The sequence below is a fragment of the Carcharodon carcharias genome, chromosome 7 (genome assembly GCF_017639515.1).
Source record: "Carcharodon carcharias isolate sCarCar2 chromosome 7, sCarCar2.pri, whole genome shotgun sequence".
In the NCBI taxonomy this organism is placed as follows: Eukaryota; Metazoa; Chordata; class Chondrichthyes; order Lamniformes; family Lamnidae; genus Carcharodon; species Carcharodon carcharias.
In genome coordinates this window covers 142,205,453-142,226,314 of record NC_054473.1, presented here as the reverse complement: position 1 = coordinate 142,226,314, position 20,862 = coordinate 142,205,453, and the positions used below count along the sequence as shown (strand labels likewise).

Sequence of the window (20,862 nt, the reverse complement as noted above, 5' to 3'; positions counted from 1 at the left end):
AATCAGATCAGCAACAATCCTATCAAATGGTGAAGCAGGCTCGAAGGGCTGAATGGCCTACTCCTGCTCCTAATTCATATGTTCGTAACCCATTAAACCCAGAAGAAATGCTGCCAAGTTAGTGAACTCTTCAATGGTTCCCAGAGTCTAATTGCAATTGTACCTGCAGGCTTGCCCACGGTGCACCAAATGTTTATTAATATTGTGATCAGCAGAAACCCTGCAACTAAACGCTGAAGTAATCTACAACATCCTCCTTTATCCCATTTTAGAGACAAGTCTCCTGTGGAATATTTTATCTAATGCCCTCTGAAAGTTTAGGTATCTAAACATGCATTACATTATACTTATTTACACAATCAGTTGTATCCTCAAGGCTGGGCTGGCAGTGACAGTTTTTGCTCTTATTAAATATACTTGATTTGCCTCACCTTTCTGATAAAGTCCAGTGTTTTTCCTATAATGTCAAGCAAGCAGGCATCTACCCTGGGGACATGTTGCTGAGCTTTTTGCAAGATGCAAACATGAGTTACATTATGATCATTACCTTGTAATTTAATGAGCTGTGAAATATTTCAGCTACAGATCCTCTACATCTATCTTCTCTTAGTAAATATTTTCTTATGAATATTTTGCAGCTCCATCTTTTTCATGGTTGTCTGTTTTGTAACTAATCTGGATTTTCTCCAAGAATTTGAAAGTGTATCTCATACCTCTTACATGAGGACTTTGATTAACCAGGTAGCGATGAATAAGTCTGATTATGCTGCATCAGATTGGACATTTCAAATATTAAGGGAGCTGGTACATTGCAAATCGCCTGGTGAAAGTCATTGCACCAGGCTGAAGGCAGATTTCTGCCTGATAGCTGATGAGCAAAACTTAGGATGCAGGTGCTGGATTTCATGAAATGGAAGCTGCGTGTGTGATTGGGCACTAATGTATCTAGGGTTCTATGCTCACTGTAATTGGGTTGTGAAGAGTCAAACAGTTACTACCGAAGCTCCAAAATTTTAACTGATGACTATCATCTATATTCATGCTGTGCTACACACCTTGTACTTTTATCAGGGGCTGGTGCGGGGTTGGGGGCGGGGGGAGTGGAACTCCTGATACTGCATCTTCTAGTGCCTTTTTCAATTGTCTAATGACAAATTGTGACTTTTCTCCACGTTTCGCCATGAGGTAAGGTTTTATGGTTAAGAGTAGTAGGTTAGTTGGGTCTATTTGACCCCAGGAGCACATGCCTGATGATAGGAGTTGACCTTCTGTAGCCAGGCAGGTTTGCCATTCTCTGAGGCACTGTTGATTGCTTGGATCTTAATTTGGTTTATCTCAATCTAATCTTAGCATTCCATTTGAACTGATTTTTTTACTTCAGAATTAACTTAAACTTTTTTGTTTTCCTCTTTTCTTTTTCACCTGGCTCCCAGCATCCATTTTGTGATTGGGAACAAATTCCAAAACAATAGTTTTCCTTTAGTTGAAAAAAAGGGCCAGAATTTTCCTTCCCTATTGGCGGCGGGCATCATGGTGGGTGTGAGCAGACTATATGGCGAGAAGGCCAAAAATTGGTTTCACACCATCGTGAAAACAGTTTGCAATCGTTCACTACAACCGTCAATGGTGGGCCACGTTTCCTGCATCAGGAACATAATTTTAACATTTGCATACACTTATAAGCCCTGCTTGCCGGAATCATCGCCCCACTTTGAATCCTCCATGCAATGATGCTGATGTGTTTCACAACAGCATTTAAAAGGTGTGCACCAGGCAAGCTGAACTTCAAGGGGGACTCAGAGATGAGTGCACATTAGCATTGCACAGTGCGCACAGGAGTAGCCCATTCGACTTCAAAGGCGCATTCAGGTGAGGGCACAGGCAAGTCACTTTTTCCTGGGTGGCTGACAGTGCATTGCCCCGGGGCAAGGGTTGCACTGCAGTTGGGGCAAGTTGGAGGTGTGGGGGCAAGACAGCATGGTCTGATAGTGGTGCACAAGCACATGCGGGGGGTGGGGTGGGGCAAGTGTCATGCATTCGGGAAACCTTGTATAAAGTGACCATTCCTCAGCAGCTGAGACAGTTCAGGCACAGCCACATTGACATGCATGGAGTCAAACCTCTAGCTTGTCTGCCCACTCAAGCAACAGTGTGACATGAAAGCACCACCAAATGCTCCTGAACTTTTCACTCTTTGGGCACAGACCGCAAACTAATAAGCATTTTTGTGGACTGCAGAATAATTAGATGACTGGGCAAGTTGTACAATTTCCTTGCTAAACTGGCCATGGAGCAGTCACTGGTGAAGGTGCTTACAGCCCCTTGCAATGTCTTCATTCAGTTTTGGACTAGTCTCCCCCATGGTTCAAGCTAACAGTGCAGCCTTGCAGTGTGGGTTAGGAGAATGCCTGCGCCTGAGCTGAGAGCACAGCATGCAGTCCAGTGGGCAAAGCTGCCGCCAATCGGTCAGGTGGACTCGGGCAAAGGTGGATGAAGTTTCGGGCAGCCATGCAGCACGCTAAACTCTGTGCATCCAACTGGTGGCCAGCACTCTCCAGCTTGCATTAAGGGGCCTACAGACTTAGCCAAGAAAGGTTCTTAGTACACATGTTTCTCTCTTGCATCTTACAGGAGGAATACATCATGAGCTTGGAGCATGGTGACTTAGCTGTATGCCTCATGGCTTACAGGGAGCAGAGATGAAGGAGAAGAGAGCAACGAAGGTGCCTGGCTGGACAGAGGGATAAGCATTACTCTCAGGAAGGTGGGGCAGCTGTGGCTCCTGTGCACACTGCTGAAGAGCCAAGGCAAGCCGTCACTGGTCGGTGCCAAGCTAGACCCAGGGTCTACAGATGGTGCATGTCATTCATGCAGGTGACTGAAAATGAGTGTCGCTGAAGACTGCGCATGTCCAGGGAACTGGTCAGGCACATCTGCCACATGCTGCAGGATTTAGCACCAGGGGGACATGGTGAGCATCCATAGCCAGTGGCCATGAAAGTGATCCGGTGCTCAATTTTTATGCCAGTGGTTCCTTGCAGGGCTCCACAGGTGACCTCAGCGGGATCTCACAACCTCCACACACAAATGTATCCAGGAGGTGATGGACGCCATATTTGCGAAGGCACATAGTTTTGTACATTTTGTCTGGGATCAGGAAAGCCAGGAAGCAAGAATGCTGGGATTTTCCAGATCTCAGGTTTCCCACAGGTGCAGGGTACCATTGACTACACTCATGTGGCCCTCAGATCTCCGTAGCAACAAACCGTCAACTACGTCAACTGCAAGAGCTTCCACTCACTGAATGTTCAGTTGGTGTATGACCACCGCAAATGCATCCTGCAAGTCTGAGCACGATTCCGAGGGAGTGTCCATGACACCTGTATTTTCAATAGGTCTTAGATCACTAACGTCTTCCAGGGTACACAGAGGCTGCAGAGTTGGCTGCTAGGGGACAAGGGCTAGCCGCAGAGGTTGTGGCTGATGACGCCTATGCAGCATCCTCAGAGCGCAGCAGAGAGAAGGTATAATGAGGCTCATGCTGCAACTCACAATTTGGTAGAGTAGACCATCAGGATGTTGAAAATGCAGTTCTGGTGCCTGGACCAGTCTGGTGGAGCCCTGCAATACAATCCACAGAGGGTGCCATGCATCATCGTCGCCTGCTGCACCTGCAACAGGGGAAGGAGCTGGCTGAGAAGGAGCTGGAGGAGCTGCATGTCTCCTCCGATGAGGAGGGCGTCAATGGGAATGATGGTGCTGAGGTACTCGAAGGTGAGGATGAAGGCAATGAGGCCATCACATTGCCCAGACAAGGCAGGCATGCTTGGGAGGCCCTCACAGATTTGTGGAGGATGATGACAACATGTAGTGAGGAAACTCCATAGATCATCACATTGCATTTGTGAACGTTTGATTCCTGTCAGGATGATGACAGTGCACATGCCCTCTCTAATAGGGCTCCTGTCATGGAGATGCAGTGGAAGCCCATTGTCCCTACATTCCAGGAGGATGACGATCACATGCAGTCAGGGCACTCCTCAGAGTGTTGGGACTGACCACGGCTGGCAACACCTCCCAAACCGGATTGATGACCTTGCCTGCTGGTCTTCACCCAGAACGGGGGTAGAGGACATTGCGACGGGCCTCCACTGCTTTCATTAGGCATTCAAGGGAAGTATTGCTAAATTTGTAGGCAGCATGTTTCCTCCCTTTGGCAGCCATCAGTTCCCAGTAGCTTCCTAATCCTTGAAGAATGCTAGCTCTGTTCAGGTGCGGCCTTTAAATGTAGCACTTGAAGTGACGGCAGGATGGGCAAATCACAGGCCGCTCCACCAGTGCCCTGGCGTGTTTCCTGGGAATTAATTATTCATGAAGCAAGACATGCCAGGAATGGAAAACACAGGGAGAAAAGCTGCCATTGCAGCCAGCGGGCAAAACATCCTTTTTCCTGCTTGCTACCACACTTAGTGCACACCTGGGATGATTCTGCACAAGGGTAAAAAGCTAACTGTCCAGCCAATTAAAAGTCCTATACCTTAATATTGGCAAAAGTGGTTCAACCAAATCCATTTACCATATGTAAAAATGCTTCAAAAGAGGAAGGAACTATGCCAAATGAAAATACTTGTCAGGAGCCCCTGACAGCTGACAGTGTAAGCTCATCTGTGACATGATAGGCAAGTAGAACTAAGTCTTAAACAAAAACAGAATTACCTGGAAAAACTCAGCAGGTCTGGCAGCATTGGCGGAGAAGAAAAGAGTTGACGTTTCGAGTCCTCATGACCCTTCAACAGAACTAGGTGAATCCAAGGAAGGGGTGAAATATAAGCTGGTTTAAGGTGTGTTGGGAGGGGGGGGTGGGGGGGGGGGTGGGGGGTGGTGGGCTTGGGCACATTCGTTTAGATAATATCACCAACTTCAACACCTATGTGTTCTTTTGTTCTGTTGTCTGTGACATCTTTTGATGATCTGCTTCTATCACTGCTTGTTTGTCCCTACAACCATACCACCCCCCTCCACTTCTCTCCCCCCAGCCAAACCATACCACCCCCCCCCCATCCCCAACACACCTTAAACCAGCTTATATTTCACCCCTTCCTTGGATTCACCTAGTTCTGTTGAAGGGTCATGAGGACTCGAAACATCAACTCTTTTCTTCTCTGCCGATGCTGCCAGACCTGCTGAGTTTTTACAGGTATTTCTGTTTTTGTTTTGGATTTCCAGCATCCGTCATTTTTTTGTTTTTAGAACTATTCTTTACATTTTACTCACTGACAAACAATTTCCTGTGTTTCCACGTGGATGCACTTTTGACACCCAACATCCTTTTTATGTAAATACTGTTAAATAAAGCACTTCATTAATAATTTCCTGAAACTTCAGTAATTATAGAGCAAAAGTCCCCGAAACTTGTTTCTACAACCATGTTGAAAATGCACACAATCTTTCTTGAGCTTTTAGCTGCTGAGCTTTAGGGAACCAGGTATAATGTGATACTTTCATCAATACTATATAAATCACATCCAAGCCTGAATTACCAAAACTGCCATCACTGGGCCAAATTGTGGCCAATGATTCCTAACAACCGAGCCCAAAAAAATCTTCCATTTTGTTGTTGACACACTCTGCTTGAACTTCATGGGACTGGAAGTTTCAAATGAGCTGTTACTAGTGTTTTACCTTAATGGTGGATACAACAGAACAGAAAGATCTGTTCGTATTCATAATGAAAATGAAGGGAAAGATTCAATAAGTTTGTATATGGTCCATGAATGCTCCCTGGTATGCAACTGAAGTGGGTCCTGAGGGTATAACATTTGAATCCACCTGTCCTAGAACATGGTAGATTACAAAGAGACCACTGCTACGTGGGCTGATTGTATAATTACATAGAATTTTATAGCACAGAAATGGGCCATGTGGCCCTACAGCTCATGCTAGTGTTGATGCTCTACACAAGCTTCCTTTCACGTTATTACACCTCATCCTGTCAATATGTCCTTCTACTGTATTCCTTTCTCCTTCATTCACTTTTCCAGCTTCCTCTTAAATACCTCAACCACTTCATGTGGTAGCAAGTTTCACATTCTCACCATAGAGTAAAAAAATTTCTCCTGAATACTTTATTGGATTTTGAGTGACTACCTCTTATGTAAGACCGCTAGTTTTAGACTCTGTAACCCTATCAACCCCCTCAAAATTTTAAATTTTAAATTCTAACAGGTCACCTTTCAGTTTTCTAGAGAAAAGAGCTCAGCCTCTTCTGCCTTTCAGAATTTACAAACATAAGGAACATTCTAGAATAGACCATTAACAGTAAATTGTTTTTCATTAATTTCTGGGAAGTATTTAGCTATTAGTAATCTTATTACAAGGAGGATTATTATTTACATGTGAATACAGTTTAAAATGAGATTCAAGTGTCCATCATTAAATAACTCTAAAATCTCACTAGTGACTGCAAGTTCCAGACATCCTGTCACTGCCATAGCTGAATCATCTCTGTGCATAGTTCAAAGCAATGGACACTCCCACGCACAACAAAACTGTTATAGTTCTGCTACAGTTAAATTTCCTCAAAATATATTAAACAACACAAAATATATTTAATAGCCCTCTGTTATATTTTAAATACTGGGGAAAAAAGAAAGGAAAATCGAATCATTTTCACGCAGTAGGTACACATTATTGCATTTTACAAAATAGGAAGCACTGAATTGGAAGTGTAAACTAACCTTTAATGTCTCAGCTTCGTCCTGGAGCTAGAACATCAAAGCAGACTTGGTCTTTAGTGTGATATCAGATGTAAAGAACTGAAGTATGTTTCCAGTTTTACGTAACCAAAATGAGTTTCTGTGGATGCATGCAGTTATGATAAGGGCAGTTTGCTTTAAATGGTTAAAAAACAGAAGTTATGCCCTTTTAAACTAATTACTTCCTATAAGGGAGGGGTTTATGCAAAGGAAAATGGTCCTTCGCAGTTTTTTTAAAGAGACATATACTCTATCTAAAGATAGTTAGATAAACTGAGTAAAGAGGGCGAAACTATCCCCATTGGTAGAAGGATTGAGAAACAGAGGATACTGATTTAAAATAATTGGCAAAAGAAGCAATGTTGAGAAGAGGAAAAACGTTTTTCCCCAGAGAGTAGTTAGGATTTGGAATGCACTGCCTTAGAGTGTTGTGGAGACAGATTCACTTGTAGCTTTCAAAAGGGAATTAGATCATTATCAGTAACATTCGCACCACACAACTGCCAGGCATTGACCATCTCCAACAAGAGAGAATCTAATCATTACTCCTTGATGTTCAATGACATTACCATCACTGAATCCCCCACTATCAACATCCTGGGGTTACCATTCATCAGAAACTGAACTGAGCTAGCCAAATAAATACTGTGGCTACAAGAGAGGTCAGAGCCTAGGAATCCTGTGACAAGTAACTCACCTCCTGACTCCCCAAATCCTGTCCACCATCTACAAGACATAAGTATGATGAAATTCTCCCCACTTGCTTGGATGAGTGCAGCTCCCACAACACTCAAAAAGCTTGACATTGTCCAGGGCAAAGCAGCCCGGTTGATTGGCACCACATCCACAAACATTCACTCCCTCCACCACCAACACACAGTGGCAGCAGTGTGTACCATCTACAAGATGCACTGCAGGAATTCACCAAGGATCCATAGACACCACCTTCCAAACCCATGGCCACTACCATCTAGAAGGACAAGGGCAGCAGATAGATGGGAACACCACCACTTGCAAGTTCCCCTCCAAGTCATTCACCAACCTGACTTGGAAATACATCGCCATTCCTTCACTGTCACTGGGGCAAAATTCTGGAACTCCCTTCCTAACAGCGCTATGGGTGTACCTACACCACATGGATTGCAGCGGCTCAAGAAAGCAGCTCACCACCGCCTTCTCTTTAAAGCTAATTCTCAACCAAAGAAAGCCCAGATTTTTAACATAACTATAGGATCCATTCAATTTGATTCTGGGTGAGGGAACACTGCCCCCTTGCCTTGTTTTACAGTCCAAAAATAATGAATTAGGGATGGGCAATAAATATTAGCTCAGCTAGCGAAACCCACGTCCTGTGAATGAATAATAAAAAAAAAACCTGAAGAGGAAAAATTTGCAGGGTCAAGGGGAAAGGCAGATGAATTGACCTTGCAGAGAGCTGGCCTCCTTCTGTGCTGTAATTACTCTATGATCCCTTAATGTTTGCAAAGCAAATTTTTGTCTGTGGAGGGAGAAGAGCCACAGGGTGTTTGCATCATTTTTGTTACATTAGCATGTTCAAATTACACAATATTGAGTTCGATGAAACTTCCATCATCTTATGTGTTTCCAAAGAAAACAGAAGTGTTTATTAAATGCTCTTTCAAGATCTGATCCTTTCAAATACACACTATGTCTTTGTAGAGTTTTGGAACTCTTATTTGTGGCAAAAATATAGAAGACGCATAGATCTTTAAAGTTAATTCGCAACCAATGAAAGCCCAGCTTTTTAACATAATGATAGGATCCGTTCAATTTGATTCTGGGTGAGTGAACACTGCCCCCTTGCCTTGTTTTACAGTCCAACAATCATTTTCATTGACCTGCTGACAACAATCAGCAACGCTTCATATTTTGTAAGGGTTTTTTTTTAAATCTGGAAATACCCTAGGCTGACTTCTAAATTAAGAACACAATAAAAAAAAACTCAGTGCAAGATAAAATAAAAGAGAGTACAGCTGCAGATATTCACACTTTGCATGTTGAAAGCAAGCCCCTAAATCTTCATCTATGTACAGTGGTATCACACAAAAGAGGAAGCACCTAGGCCATGATTAAAACTCTCCATTTTTGAATAAGAAAACATTTTATAAATCTGTATGAATTATCTTTCATCACCTCATCTTTCAGATGAGACATTAAAACAAGCCCCCATCTGATTTCTCAGTTGGACAAAGAAGATCCCAAACACTAAGATAAAAGCAAAATACTGCAGATGCTGGAAATCTGAAACAAAAACAAAAATTGCTGGAAAAACTCAACAGGTCTGACTGCTCCATGCAGATTCATTCTGAAGAAGAGTCATGCAGACTTAAAGCATTCACTCTTTCTCTCCACAGAAACTGTAAGATCCCAAACACACTATTCGAACAGAAGAGGAGTTCTCCTAGTGTCCTAGCTAACATTTATCTATCAACTAACATCATTAAGACAGATTATTTGGTTATATGTCTCATTACTGTTTGTGGGGCCTTGCTATGCACAAGTTGGCTGCCATTTTCCCTATAATACAGTAGTAACTACAACTCAAAAGCATTTACTTGGCTGTGAGGCATCCCTGTCATAAAAGGCACTAAATAAACTCATTCTTTTTTCAATGATTAATTCACTTCCAGCTTCTGAAATACTAAGGATTGATATTTCTTAATCGAAAAGTTGTAAAGCACTGGTAACATAGGGGCCACACAATATGGGGTATTGTAACATAAGGCAGAATTTTCCCCCCCATCGTGGGGCAAGTTCAGGAATGGGCGCATGGAGGCACCCGGTCGGAGGCGCGCCGCCATTTTACATGGGTGGGCCAATTAAGGCTTGCCCAGCGTGACGTCCGCCAGGAAGTGCTATGCGCTCCCTGTGCGGGTGAGCGGCGGAATTCCCTGAGCCAAGAGTGCGCTCTTTCACACATGCGCACGAAAGAGCGCACTCATCTCCTTGAGGCTAAGTGCTGCCTCAGGGAGATTGGCTCCAAATGTAAAAATGCTAAAAATAGAAAAATAAAATTTCCCTGACATGTTCCCTCATGTGACAAGGTCACATGAGTTGGGACATGTCCATCACTTTTAGTTAAACTTTTATTAAATTTTTAAAAACCTACATGAAACCTGTGGATGAGGTTTCATGTTTTTTCTGGAGCCCGCCAGGGCTCCCAGCCTGCCCACCAACCTTAAGGTTGGAAGGGCAGGTCCATTAATGATGTTAATGAGTTTGTCAATGGTCTATTGAGGCCATTGACAGGTCAGCGGGCGCACAGCTGATTCGGCTGAGCTCTTGCCGACCTGAAAATTGAAATGACCCGGGGTGACATCAAGAGTTCTGCCCGGCGTCGCCTGTGTCATTTTACCCGTCAGTGAGCTGGCTCCGCTCGCTGACCGGGAAATCCTGCCCATATTGGTTATATCGTAATCTAGTGACCTGCACAAATAATCTAGAGGCTAGAGGTAAAATCCCTACCATGACATTTGGAAAATTTAAGTTCAATTGATTGAATAAATCTGGAATTCATAATGGTGACCATGAAACTACCAGAGTATCATAAAAAACATTCTTGTTCATGAATGTCCTTAGACAACAAAATATCCTGTCGTTATCTAACCTATATGTGACTCCAGCAATGTGGTTGGCTTCCCTCTGGACTGAACTAACAAGCCACTCAGTTGTACAGGGATGGGCAATAAATGCTGGCCTTGCGAGTGATGCTCATATCCTATGAATGAATGAAAATAAAGTTTAAGTTTATCAGATAGCTAACAGAAGAATTCAAAGTACAGAGTGCAATGGATTGAAAACCCTGGGTCTGGATTTTCCCATTGGAAACAAGAGTTGGAATTTATTTGGATCAGAAACCCACCTCCAGCAGAAATCTGAGTTCAGTTCCAATTTTTTAGGAATGAGCCCTTAGTTTGGATGGAGGCAGGTTTCCCACCCAATTAAAGCTATTGGGAGCAGGAATGCAAACAGGATTCAGACACCCACAGTAGCCATCACGGAGGTGGCTTCTTGGGAGATTTTATTCCAAAGCCTACTGCAGCACCACAGTGCCCCCAGATGACACAGGGGAGGCCTGCCACCCATGAGGGAGAGGAGGGTTCCTTCCTCAGAGGGTGCCTCTTCATGCAGCAGGGGGACCTCTCTCTTCAGCATCATCTCTCTCGGCCTGAGAGTGTTGCAGGGCAGCACAGGACTGTTTCTGGCACCAGCCCCAGTGCTGTCAGAGACCACCATGCCCCATCAGTTGTGATCCTCTTGTGCTGTCCAGTATCAGTAAAGAGGGCATCTGTCACCTGGATGATGCTCCAGTCTACAGCCACCGGTGAGATGTCGCAGAGGTCTGAAGCTGATAAAGACACAGATGCCTGTGACCATCTCCTTACAAAGTCACAGTCTCCTTCGCCATTCAGTCATCTACAAGGAGCTTCATATCTACCCACAGATTCTGTGCTCAGGGTAGTCTCTTTTTCTCCTTCCCTCCCCTCTGGCTTCCCAAGGCCGGGTGTTCTGTCCTCCCTGTGCTAGCTAGCCTTATCTCCAATGGCCTCAATCTCTGAGGATGCAGCACCCATTTCCATCTGTCCCCTTCCTGGTGCTCAAATGGAGTCCAAACAGCTGTTCTGATAGCCACAGAAGGGTGAGGACCTCTGAACTGGCAAATTTCTCAATTCTGCCCTTCTCCCAACCAGTAATGGAACTGTAACTACAAAGGGTAACCCATTTAAACTTTAAAAGTTATCTTTACGTACTTTTAACTCTTCCCACCTCCAAACCATGGTTCACACCCCCATGCAGCTTTACTGAAGCCAAACAGCTGCTAAATGGCTGTCTTCCTGAAAATTTAAAAAAAAAACCATGGAAAGGTTCTTAATGAGGCCACGAGGTGTTTAATGAGGTCCTTAATACGAGCAGGCCTGTTCCACAGCCTGCTCCTTCCTCTGCCATCAGGAAAATGGCCAAGGGCAGAAATGAAGACAGGACTTCCAGGCATGAGCCTCCTGGCCATTTTTTTTCCCATGCCACCTTCATTTAGAGCAGAAAGGAAGCAAGAAAATCCATCCCCTGGTATCTGGTGCAATTGGAATCACAAATTTAAAGAGGTGCTCAGGCAATCCATTTTATCCACCTAAATAGAAAGGGGACGGGTGCCTGGTGGTGATGTTGTTGTTCCATCTGTGAGAGATGATAGGGGCAACACAGCCCCAGAGGGTGAGATCAGATGAGATCATCATCTGCACTTCTTTTGATGGCTGAACAAGCCCAGTCAAGAAGAGCAAATTCTGCCACAAGTGCCACATGTGAAGTTGTCCGCTGTGTAACGAGAGTAAAATAACTTTAGAGTCATAGGCCAGAATTTTCCGTTTGCCGGTCGGGCAGGCCTGACCGACGCAGTGGAGGGCGGGCGGCCGATTGCCGCTGAAGAAACAGGCCACACCGCCATTTTCCGCGGGCGGGCCAGTTAAGGCCCGCCCAGCAGTTTAGCAACTCCCGTGGAGAACAAGGAAATAGTCACGGGGGTGGGCGGTCTCAGACTGCTGGTTTCAATGGGGAGCCGGCAGCCTGTTTAAAGAGTGGCCAGGCAGCCTGCTTGAGGCAATGCACCATGGCCACTTGGGGAGAGAGGAAGGGAGGTGTGAGTGGAGAGCAGCATGAGCATGAGCAGGAGGAGGGGGGCAGGCTGCAAGAGAGGCCAGCGGGGGGCCACTATGCCCCCTGATTTTCCTATACATGCCTTGCTGTCCTCCTGAAAGAGGTGGGCATTGGTCGGCACCTTCTGTATCCAGAGAATGGGAGGAGGAGGGCCCCCCATGTCACCAGCCAGGCGTGGGAGGAGATGGGTGATGCTGTAAGCGCCCATGATGATGTGCGGCATACTGGCACACAGTGCAGGAAACGATTCAATGAGTTGCTGCGTTCTGGATGGGTGAATACCATGTTGGTCTTGGCCATTTGACCCAGAAGGCAGCCTTAGCCTTTGACCCCCCTCCACCATGTCTTGCTGTGGTTACTACATAGGGCATCTGGCGCATGCTGGGTGGGCAAATGGGTACTGACTATGCTTACAACAGCCTTAGTAGTTGAGGAGAAGAAGGATTCTCCCCGCAGCATATATTGGTCTTTGTGGCATTTGAGTAGTTGGGGGCAACCTGCAGGGAAGGCCGCACGACAAATACTCAGAAATCCAACACATGTCATATTGATGGTAATGAAATGGTGGAAGGGGAGCCTCAAGGTGTTTTGGCCAAGAGCTATCTGTTGGCCTCGGCACCACACCTAGTTGCGCCTCCTTGTCATGGACACTAAGAGCCATGTGATATTCAAAGTGATGAACGCTGAATGTATCCAAGGTGGCCATTGGGGGAGGGGGTTGGGACCAGCCGTGCTATCTTCTGGGGGCTGATCACCAGTAGTGTGGACAGGAGCTGCTGGAGGCCTCGGATGGGCCACTGTGGTTGGGTTGTGGCATGCACATGCAGAGTACATGAGCGATTAGCGCCAATAAATGGTCTTCTCTGTTTTGCAGGCAAAAACTCACCACAATGCCCGGGAGCGCCAGAGGACTGGAGGTGGGCGCGCCCTCCTGCAGTGTCTCACGCCTTTTGAAGAGCAGGCCATGGAGCTGGGCAGGAGTCAGGAGGCCAGGGCGGCTGGGAGGCAGCGAGGCTGGGGCCCAGCGGGCAGATATTTGAGGCCCACAGTCCCATCCACTCTGTCTGCCCACAATCCAAACCACTGTTGATTGCTGCAATCGTTAATGCTGAAACAATGCTCATTCACAGACTGAGACATTCTGATATGTGGGTCATACAGAAGGGACCCTCGTCACCTTGAGGAATCGCGTCTCCACCACCTTCCAAAGTCACCTTATCCCATTTATGACCACTATCACCATGGTCTAACATGCCATTGGATCGCTGCTGCACAGCCAAAGAGTTATTCCATCTGAGAGGGTTTGGACCTCCAGCACCCTTTCAGCCAGTGCTCCCCACATTACTCTGTCCAAAAGGTCCTCAGCACCTCACCTGTGAACCTCATGGCACTCAACTTAGATAAATGCCACCACGTTACTCATCCCTGCGCCAAGGGGAAATGTTGCCTTCTGCCCACCCGGCCTATGCCCCTCCTAAATGAATGAAGGTCAATAATGTGACTTCTCAATCTCCTGTGATCGACGGCAAATGTCGTTATTGTTTGCGATGATTCCTCAGCCCCGCAACTATCCAGGTCACAATGCATCCAGGTCAGGTACCTCTGCACTCTCCCCACTCCTATGGTTCATAACATGCCATGTGACATTCCTGAGGCCATCTGACCAGCCTGTCTGCATGTGTGTTTAATGGTTGGGGCTTGTCTTGAATCTTTTTCACCTCACCAATATTCTTCTCCTTAGGGTCTTGAAGGGTGAGTGACTTATGAGGCTGGGGGGGAAAGGGACGAAAGGTTTAACTGACTGTACGCTAACTGATGCACTGTCCTTGTTGTTAATTTCAGCATCACCACCAGAGCAACCCGCACCTCAACCCCGCGGACCCCCCTCCACACCTGAGGCCCAAGACGTGCAACTTGCGGCACATCATTTCAGCCAGCCAGGCACCAGCGCAGACACACACACCTCGGTGGGGACTTTACTGTCGGCTAGGTGACAGTGGAGAGGGCACATCACGATCCCTGGAGGAGATGGTAGGGGCAAAGAGTGCCGATGGTGCCAGCAGACGGAGGGCTGCAGGGGGCGAGGCACATGCTGAGTCCGGCACTGATGATGTGCCTCTGGAGTTGTCCCCATTGCAGCAGCTGCAGGAAAGGTGGCAGGAAGTGCATTTGCATCTGGCAGGGTTGCATGTGGGAATGGTTCAGTTGCTCTCTGCGACGGAGGAGTCTAGGCAGAGTACACGTGAAGAATCCGCCCTCAGGGCAGAGCATCAGGATTCCTTCAATGAGAGATTGGCGACTCTCATATAGAGGGGCTTCCACCAAATGGATCCAAATATGATTGAGTTACGCTCTGACCTGCAAGCCCTCACAGCGGTTCTGGCCACAGATGGTGTTTTCCATTGTGGGAGATGTGGTGGACACCAAACGCCAGCACTCGGTGCCCATGCATCTGTGGTGAGCAGCAAGGTAGATTTGGACCTCATGTCAGTGCAGCAGCTGCCTGTCATCGCTGCGAGCTCCCCTCAGGGCACTCCGGATGAGGGCAGCGGCTCCTCCGCCCCTCTGCCAGTCAACGTTTCTTCCGCTGAGGCTGCGACAACTGGGGAGGCGCCAGTTCTGGAACTGGCCAATTCCTCCCAGGCGGGGCCATCACAGGCTCCACAGGCCAGGGGACGCCCGCCAAGGTCATCGAGCCCAACAGGACAGCAGAGTCAGCAGGCTGTCTCACAAGCCACTCCGAGCAATGGGGCAACACCTGGTAGCAGCCAAAAACGTAAGCATAAGGCACCTTAGGCATTCCACGGGTATGTGTCACTGGTGATTTTGTGTTGGCCTTAGAATAGGGACCCATATTTTGTGATCGCTAGCAAGTGGTGTGTGTTTTTGTTTTGGACAAAATAAAGTCCGCCTTTGTAACCATGGCTGAGGGTCTTTTGTTTGTGCTGCATTTTTCTTTTTCACATATTTATCATGTGTGTTTGAGTGGACATTGATGTTTCTGTACTAAGCCCTTATTTGCAGCTGAACAGGTGGAAGATGTGGCACCTAAGTGCCACGTGTGGATGTGCCAGGCAATGCTGGTCCTGCTGATCCATTGTGTGGAGCTAGCTGAAGATTCTTTGTTTTAAATTGTCGCGGGTATCCCTGCCTCCTTGGTGTAAATGTGGGTCATCATTCTGCCCCTTATCATCGCCCTGTGCTTCCTCATCCTCTGAGTCACTGCTGGATTCATCATGTGCAGCCTCATCCAGGGTGTCAAGGTCTTCATCATCAACTGCATCCCCCCTTTCCAGTGCAAGATTGTGCAGAGCGCAGCATGCTACCACTATCAGAGACACACGATCTGGGGGGGTACTGGAGTGCGTCCCCTGAGCGGTCCAGGCAACGGAAGTGCATCTTGAGAAGACCGATGGCTCTCTTCACCACAGCCCTTGTGGTGCCGTGGCTCCAATTTTACCGCTGCTCAGCTTCTGTTCTTGGATGGTTCAGAGGCTTCACAGGGGATAGCCCTTGTCACCCAGCAGCCAACCATCCAGCCGAGCTGGAGCGCTGAAGAGCCCCGGCACCTGGGAGTATCTGAGGATGTAGGCATTGTGGGAGCTGCCTGGGTACTTTGCACAGACTTGTAGAATCTGCATCCTGTGATCACACACTTTCTGCACGTTCATGGAATGGAAGCCCTTCCTGTTGATGAAGGCACCGGGCTCACCTGCTGGCACCTTGATGACCACATGTGTGCAGTCTATTGCACCCTGGACGTGGGGGAAGCCAGCAATGGCTGTGAAGCCTCTGGCTCACTGTGCCTGACTTGCCTGGTCGCAGTGGAAGTGGATGAAGGTGGATACCCGTCTGAACAGAGCATCTGTAACCTGCTTGACACAAGTGTGGACAGCTGATTGGGAGACACCGCAGAGATCACCCACTGACCCCTGGAAGGAGCCAGAGGCATAGAGGTGGAGGACAACTGTGAGCTTCAGAGCCGCTGGCATGGGCTGTCCACCCATACAGTTAGGGGAGATCTCAGGGCCAATCATCTGACAGATATAGTTGACTGTCTCCCTTGACAGATGGAGCCTCCTTCAGCACTACACCTCAGACATATTGAGGTAGCTGCTTTGCCGCCTGTATACCCTGGCAGCAGGATAGTGGCATCTTCTGTGGACCCTTGCACCTTGGACAACCTATGTGCCAAGAGGCCACATATCCCGATATTGCAAATGTTTTCTTAAATAATCTCCTACCCGCCTTCCCGTTGGTCCTGTACGACGACCCGAAGTTCACACAGGCCCCTCAAAACCATACACAATTGGCAAGTTAAGGGGTTTAATAATCCCTTCAATTAATGGCAGGTGAACTGAGTGTGCCTGCCCACCGAAATATCGCAATGGCATGCGCTGACGTCGGCACGCTCGCGCGACATCAGAGTGCGTCATTTTACGCGCTGACGTGAGGGGTACTTCATCCGCACGTCAGCCGGAAAATTCTGGCCATAGAGTTTTACAGCATGGAAAGAGGCACTTCAGCCCATCATGTCCACGCCAGTCATCACACCCCAATCTATTCTAATCCTATTTTCCAGTACTTGGCCCATCACCTTGTAAGTGTACATCTAAATATTTCTTAAATGTTGTGAGGGTTCCCGTCTCTACCACCCTTTTAGGCAGTGAGTTCCAGATCCCCCCATCCTCTGGGTGAAAAGATTTTTCCTCAAATCCCCTCTAAACCTCCTGCCCCTTACCTTAAATCTATGCCCCCTGGTTATTGACCCTTCCACTAAGGTGAAAAGTTTCTTCCTATCTACCTATCTATGCCCCTCATAATTTTGAACACCTCAATTAGGTTCGCCCTCAGCCTTCTCTGCTCTAAGGAAAACAACCCCAGCCTATCCAGTCTCTCTTCATAGCTGAAATGCTCCAACCAAGGCAAAATCCTGGTGAATTTCCTCTGCACCCCCTCCAGTGCAATCAGTCCTCCCTATAGTGTGACAACCAGAGCTGCACACAGTACTCCAGATGTGGCCGAACGCTTTATACAGGTCCATCATAACCTCCCTGCTCTTGTTTTCAATGCCTCGACTAATAAAGGCAAGAATCCCATATTAAACTTCTTAAACACCTTATCTACCTGTCCTGCTGCCTTCAACGACCTATGGACATGCACACCAAGGTCCCTCTAATCCTCTGTACTTCCTGAGGTCCTACCATTCATCATGTACTCCCTTGCCTTGTTAGTCCTCCCAAAATGCATCACCTCACAGGATTAAATTCCATTTGCCACTGTTCTTCCCATCTGACCAATCCGTCTATATTGTCCTGTAATCTAAGACTTTCCTCCTTGCTAATTACCACACCACCAATTTTTGTGTCATCTGCGAACTTACTGGCCGTACCTCCTACATTCATGTCTAGATCATTAATGTACACTGCAAACAGCAAGGGACCTAGTACTGAACCTTGCAGTACGCCACTGGACACAAGCTTCCAGTCACAAAAACAATCTTCGACTATCGCCATTTGCCACCTGCCACTAAGCCAATTTTGGATCCAATTTGCCAAATTATCCTGGATCCCATGGGCTCTGACCTTCTTGACCAGTCTCCCATGCAAGACCTTGGTAAAAGCCTTGCTGAAGTCCATGTAGGCTACATCAACTGCATTACCCTTATCTACACACCTAGACACCTCCTCGAAAAATTCAATCAAATTTGTTACACATAATCTCCCCCTGATAAAGCAATGTGGACTATCCTCAGTTAATCCTTGCCTCTCCAAGTGGAGATTAATTCCGTCCCTCAGAATTTTTTCCAAATGTTTCCCTACCACCGATATTAGACTCACTAGCCTATAGTTCCCTGGTTTATCCCTACCACCTTCTTGAATAATGCTACCACATTAGCTGTCCTCCAGTCCTCTGCACCTCTCCTGTGGCCAGAGAGGATTTGAAAATTAATGTCAGGGCCCCTGCAATCTCCTCCCTTGCCTCCCACAGCAGCCTGAGATACATCTCATTTGGGCCTGGGGATTTATCCACTTTTAAGCCATCTAAAACACCAAATACCTCCTCTCTCTCAATGCTAATTTGTTCAAGTATATCACAGTGCCCCTCCCTAATTTCTACACCTACATCGTCATTCTCCATAGTGAATTTAGATGCAAAGTACTCATTTAAAACCTCACCTATGTCTTCCAGCTCCTTACGCAAATTGTCACTTTGATCCCTAATGGGCCCTACTCTTTCCCTGGTTATCCACTTGCCCCTAATATACTTACAAAATGCCTTTGGATTTTCCTTTATTTTACCCATCAGTATATTTTTATACACCCTGTTCGCTCTCCTAATTTTGTTTTTAAGTAACCCCCCTGCACTTTCCATCCTCCTCTAGGGCCTCTGTTGTTTTGAACGCTTGGTATCTACCCTAAGGCCTCCTTTTTTTCCTTCTCCAATCCTGTACATTTCTTGACATCCAGGGTTCTCTGGATGGTCGAGCCCATCCTTCACCTTTATGGGAACACGTTGGCCCTGCACTCTCCCTATTTCTTTTTTGAATGACTCCCACTGCTCTGATGTAGATTTTCCTATAAGAAGCTGTTCCCAGTCCACTTTGGCCAGATCCTGTCTTATCATATTAAAATCGGCCTTCCCAAATTCAGAACCTTTATTTCCAGTCCATTTTTGTTCTTTTCCATAACTACCTTAAATCTTACTGAGTTATGGCCACTATCACCGAAATACTCCCCCCCGACACTTCCACCACTTGCCTGGCATCGTTCCCTAAAACAGCACACTAGGTTTAGTTCTTGTAGCACTTTCTAAGTGCTGGCTTAAAAAGCTTTCCTGAATACATTTAAAGAATGCCGCCCCCTCTAAGTCCTCCCTTTCACACTTTGTCTATCCCAGTTAATATTGGGGAAGTTGAAATCCCCTACTACTTACCCTATTATTTTGACACTTCTCTGAGATTTGCCTACATTTCTGCCCTTCTATCTCTCCCTGACTGTTTGGGGGTCTATAGTACACTACCAGCAATTTTATTGTCCCCATTTTGTTTCTAAGTTCCATCCATGTGGCCTCATTTGAGGAATCTTCTATAATACCATTCTTCCTTATTGCAGTAATTGACTCCTTGATCAATATTGTGTCATCATCTCCTCTTTTACATCCACAACCCCCTCATCATGCCTGAAGATTCTATACCCCGAAATATTGAACTGCCAGTTCTGCCCCTCCCTCGATCATGTCTCCATGATAGCAACAATATCATGTCCCCATGTCTTAATCAATGCCCTCAACTCATCTGCCTTGCTTGCATGACTCCTTGTATTAAAATAAATGCCATTCGGCCTTGCCATGCTCCATTGTGTCTTAACTTGACTATATATGCTCTGCCTTTTAGACTGACTTGGTTTTTCTTCTATACTTGTCTGCACATCATCCCCTACTATACCTCCACTCTGTACCCCATCCCCTGCCAAATTAATTTAACCCCCCCCCACCAAGAGCACTAGCAAACAGCCCCGCAAGGATGTTGGTCCCGTTCCGGTTCAGGTGCAACCCATCGGACTGGTACAGGTCCCACCTTCCCCAGAAATAGTGATCCAGGAATCTAAAGCCCTGCCTCCTACACCAACTCTTTAGCCACTTCCATCTGCTCTATTCCTACACTCACTAGCACGTGGCACTGGTAGTAATCCAGAGATTACAACCTTTGAGGTCCTGCTTTTTAATCTGCTACCAAGCTCCCTAAATTCTTGTTGCAGGGCCTCATCCCTCTTTCCATCTATGTCGTTGGTACGAATGTGAACCACAATCTCTAACTGTTCCCCCTCCCCCTTCAGAATGTCCTGCAGCCGTTCAGTGACATCCTTGACTCTGGCCCCAGGGAGGCAACACGCTATCCCGGAGTCACGCCTGCAGCCGTAGGAACGCCTATCTGTTCCCCTCACCTTTGAGTCTCATACCACTATTGCTCTTCCTCTCTTTCTCCTCCTCTCTTGTACAGCTGGACTCTGGCTGCACTCCCCAGAGGAACCGTCACTCTCACCATTTTCTAACACAGAAGAACTGTTTTTGACTGATATGCACTCTGGGGCTTTCCTGACTACCTGCCTACCTCCCTTCTTCTGACTGGTAGTCATCCATTCATTCTCTGATAGCACTTCCTTAAGCTGCAGGGTGACCACGTCTAAAAACGTGTTATCCACATAACTCTCAGCCTTGCGGATGCACTGTTGCGCCTCTAGCCGATGCTCAAGCTCCAAAACCGGGCGCTCAAGCTGGTCAAACCAGTGGTACTTCCTGCAGATGTGGTCATCCAGGCTGCCAGGAGCATCCCACATTCTGCAGGCCATACTACACGTGGGACTGAAATCCCCTGCCATAGCTAAAGTTAAAATACTCTTGCCCAAATTTAAGCCAAGTAGAAAATTATTTA

The 20,862-nt window shown here is 46.7% G+C and overlaps 1 protein-coding gene across 2 annotated transcripts in view; it reads right to left on the bottom strand.

Moving 5' to 3' along the window:
- Window positions 1-6,900, bottom strand: part of snx20 (sorting nexin 20) — a 28,188-nt gene extending 21,288 nt beyond the window's left edge. For both annotated transcript variants that reach the window (XM_041192237.1, XM_041192238.1), the window contains exon 1: window positions 6,738-6,900. The gene's annotated coding sequence lies outside the window, so the exon portion shown is untranslated. The remainder of the gene's footprint in view (window positions 1-6,737) is intronic.
- Window positions 6,901-20,862: the final 13,962 nt, after the last annotated feature.